Raw genomic sequence first — 4,838 nt, 5'->3', positions numbered from 1 at the left:
CGGATTTAGGGTTAGAATACGATTTTGGATTTAAGATTAGTGTTTTTTACTTAATTTATTAGATGTAATTATTCACTTTCGACATAATAATATATTAAGTTATTAATTTACGGTTGCATCTTTCCATTTTAATATAAATTGTTCAAGAAATGAGAGGACAAGGATCTAGCAGTGATCAGACAGGTGCCGGTCGTGGGCGCGGCCGTGGTCGAGGCCATGTACGTGGCCGGTCTACGACAACTTCCTTGGGAGTAATACCCGAGGCGGGTCCCTCTTCTTCTACTCCGCCAACACCGTTGGATGTCGGTGACAAAGTAGTTGTCCACCCCGACCCGACCGGGGTGTTCTTCCTTCCGTCCGAACCAGTCTCCCATTCTATGCGGGAGATCTTCCGGAAATCTTTCTTCCATTCCGTTAGAGTGTGGCGTTTTTATCGGATGAAGAGGTAGACTACTACTGGGAGGAGTTCAAGGTAATTATTAATGTAATAGTTTCACAAATACGTTAACGTACAAATGAAAGGTGTAACATGCATGTGTTTTATGCTTTTCAGAAAGAGTATACCTGGGACGAGAAGTACGGCGATGAGTACATGTATTGGGTATTCACGAGGCATGCGGGGAACCAATAAGTTGTAAATCAATAAAGTTTCAAATAATTCCTTTAACTTAATTTGTAATTTTTGAATTAATTTTGTTTCATAGGTACAAGGACGTCATTCACAAAATGAGGATGACTGGGGTACCGCATCACTTAGTGAGTGATGATGTTTGGGCCAACTGGAAGGGCCCATTGGGACTCGGAGGAAGAGAAGAGGAAGTCCCAAAACTGCTCATGTCAATCGCATGAGCGAGCCTGAGGGTGACGACACCGGAATTGGTGCGTCACACGGGAGGATCTCGATCCTTTAGGGTCATTACGACAGCCTGGTTTGATTCTTAACTTTATTTTTTCGATTCGTATAATGAAATTTATTAATTTTTTGACATACCAATAATTCGTATTGTTTTTGTTAGTCCAAGGAGCTCGGTCGCACTCCGACGGCTCCCGAGCTATATACCCACACACACACGTCGAGGAAGGACAAGGAAAGGCTGTCCCAGTAGACTCGAGAGCTAAGAAGATGAAGGTACGTATTTCGTAAATTGTAATTACATTATGAGACATTCATTAGTACCTAACTATACTATGTTTTCATCGGTTATTGTAGGAAGGGCTCTCCCAGAAGATTGGTCCCTCATCCCAGCCACCGACCGAAGAGGGTCAAGATGCGAGTATGGCTGACGTGGACCCGACACAGATCTATCTGGAGATGGAGGGCGTCAACAAGAAGAACCGGGTGTACGGACTTGGTTCAGCGGCCGATGCATACATCGGCACATCACGCGGCCGGGGGCGTCGACCCAGGCCATCTCACCCTGGTTCGTCCTCTTGGATGAGCCAAGATGATATTCAGCGCCAGATGCAAGAATTGCAAGCGCAGGTGCAAGGGCAGGTGCAAGCGCAGACGCGGCAAATGGAAGAGCGGATGGAATCGGAAGTGTATGAGCGAATGCAGTCACAACTTCATTCTGATATCCATGTGCAAATGTCCGATTCCTATGAGGTGGGGTGGCCAGGATGAATGCGACCCTTTCACCAGAACATTGTCTGCAACAACCGAGAGACGACGACGACGACGACGTCCCCGAATCTTAGTTTTTTGTTGATTTGTATCTTTGTTTTTTGTTTTGAACGAATGTTGTTTGTAATAACAATTTCGGTTTAATTTATAATTTCTATCTTTGTTTACGATTACTTTTATAAATATTTTCAAACGCAATAAAAATGCAAAAAGTGTGGCAATATTAACGTAAACGAACATGTAAAACCGTATTTTTATAACTATAATCGGGAGAAATTTGCGACGGTTCTGCGACGGAAATCCGTCTCAGTTTTGGGGGTTCAGGGACAAACTAATAGCGACGGAAATCAGTAGCAAAAGGCGTCGCAAAGTTCGATCCCCGGGTATCACAATTAGCGACGGAAAGTAGTCACAACATTCGTCGCAACAATCAGTCTCCCAGGTATCCCTTTTAGCGACGGAAAACCGTCGCAAAATCGGCCGCAACATTTGGTCTCCGAGTTCCAAATTTAGATACAGCTATCGGTCGCAAAATCCGTCGCTAAATAGTGACGGATATATATTCCGTCGCTAAACTCAATTGGAGACCATACCGGTTGCGATAGGCTGTTAGCAACGGAATCCCCTTGATTGGCGACGGAAAAATCCGTCGCCAATCAAGGGTTTTGTAGTAGTGACTTGATATTGATAGTTATGTTGGGCTTCGAGGTAGTTCATTCTTCACTTGCTTGATAATTTGGTGCTTAGTTACTTATACTGGAAGAAGTACGATCTCGCTTGGGGTGTGAAACAGTAGCTTAACACGAATATCAAAGCGCAACTAAGAGGGATATAATGCACATATAGGAGGGGTCACTCACACTCAGATATAGTATGTAATAATCATGTGCATATAAATAGGAAACTGGCTTTTTCTCACAATAATGTATACTTTATGTTGTGGAGTTTATCAAGGGAATCAGGAAGCAAAACACTAAAGTCAGCTTAAGGACGCTTAGAAGTGGATCATTTCTTAGGCATGTAATAAGGAAATAAGACGATCACCACTTTCAGAAGAGGTAAAGAAGAGCATGGAATGATGCAGAAAATATTAACATGTTTGCATCAATATATTCATCAAGCTAGTCTATTGTTGTTCAGATATAGCAAGTTAACAAGAAAAGATCATGAAAGCGTATCTCATCCTAAGTTCCCAAATACAAAATAGTATGCATAAACGTAGTCAAACAGAAGGAACTTACATTGAGTGGACGAATGGTCTATTTAATAGGAATTAAGCCCAACTGAAGCCTTAGGTTTAAGAAAGGTACCCGGTTCAGTGCTTTATTAAAGATGTCATTGATCTGGTTCTCTGTTGGTACATGAGTAAGCTTCACCCTCTTATTCTCAACATGGTCACGTAGAAAATGATGGCGAACATCAATGTGCTTAGAGCGAGAATGTTATACCGGATTCTTAGATAGATTAATAGCGCTTTTGTTGTCGCAGAGAATCTGTAGAGTACCCAAATGACACCATACTTGGCCAGCTATTGTTTTAGCCCTAACAACTGAGAACAACAAGTGGTTGTCGTGATGTATTCTGCTTCAGTGGTTGACATGGCTATGGAATTTTGCTTTCTTCGCGTCTTAAGACACAAGACAAGGGCCGAGATACTGAGCTATTTCCACTGGTACTTTTTTTCCACCAAATAACATGTGTAGTCTGCATCAGTACATCCAATAAGGGAAACCTTATCACCACTGCGATACCAGAGACACAAATCTAGAGTCCCTCTCAAATACCGGAAGACTCGTTTGACATTCATAAGATGTGAAGCCCTTGGATCTGATTGTGCACGAGCACACACACCCATTACAAATAGTATATCCGGTCTAGACACAATAAGGTACATGAGAGATCCTACCATACCCCTGTAAAAAGTCGCATCCACTTTGGATTTTCAAGACCGGCGTCTAGCTTGGAAGTGGTTGAGAAAGGGGTTGGCAACGACTTTCTATTCTCCATATCATACTTCTTTAGAAGTTCCTTGATATACTTTTGTTGGTGAATCTGAATACCTGTTTTAAGTTGATTGACCTTTAGACCTAGAAAGAATGTGAGCTCACCCATCATGCTCATGTTGAACTTTAAACTCATTGTATTCTTGAAATCTTTGACTAGCTGTAGGTTAGTAGATCCAAAAATAATTTATCAACATATAATTAACACATTACCTTTTACCTCTCTAATGAACAAGGTTTTGTCAACAAGACCTCGCTTGTAATTATGTTGGAGGAGGTAGTCTGATAACACTGATACCAAGAACGAGGGGCTTATTTCAGTCCATAGAGTGCCTTATCAAGCACATATACATGCTCGCGATAATCTGGATCTTCAAACTCGGGTGGCTGCTTGACGTACACTTCCTCATTCAAGTTGCCATTGAGGAAGGCAGTCTTAATGTCCATTTGAATAGCTTAAATTCCTTATGGGCGGAATAAGCAATTAACAAAGAAATAGCTTCAAGTCTAGCAACAGGAGCATAAGTTTCATCATAGTCAATACCTTCCTGTTGGTTATAGCCTTGAGTTACTAGTCTGGCTTTGTTGCGCACCACCTCTCCAGTATCATATAGCTTGTTCATGTACACCCAACGAGTACCTATGTCTGTTCTGTCGACTGGATTAGGTACAAGACACCATACTTTGTTTCGCTTAAACTCTTCAAGCTCTTCTTGCATCGTTGTTGAACAAAAATGTAAACAAATTTGCTAAACACATTTTAATTATTTTTATTGTAGTTCGACCTTTTCTTTTTACCCTTTTTGATTAAAAATTATACAAATACCAAGATTTGAGTGTTTTTATTATTTGGGCTGCACTCGGGTTTTTGACGAGTTGCCTACGTATCTCTTTAAAGAGAATCAAGCCTTACGTAGTTCATAATGTTTTAATTTTACGTACATCACCGGCTTAATCTAAACCCACTTTCTAGGAAAGGTAGTTTGAATATATACCGAATATCATTTGTACGCCGTGAATAAAATCAAACTCACCATCTAGGAAGGGTTGTCTAATTTATTCACTATTCTTGTTGATTTAGAATTTTGGGTTTATTTTATTTTATTTTATGTTTATTTTTATAAATTTTGCGATTGAACTCGAAATATATATATTTTTACCGAGCTTCCTACGTACTCTCTTAAGAGAGATCAAATCACTCGTAGTTCTAA

The sequence above is a fragment of the Phyllobates terribilis genome, unplaced genomic scaffold (genome assembly GCF_046119375.1).
Source record: "Phyllobates terribilis strain yellow unplaced genomic scaffold, ASM4611937v1 Scaffold_3758__1_contigs__length_70721, whole genome shotgun sequence".
Taxonomy (NCBI): domain Eukaryota; kingdom Metazoa; phylum Chordata; class Amphibia; order Anura; family Dendrobatidae; genus Phyllobates; species Phyllobates terribilis.
Note: the sequence above shows the minus strand (reverse complement) of the source record.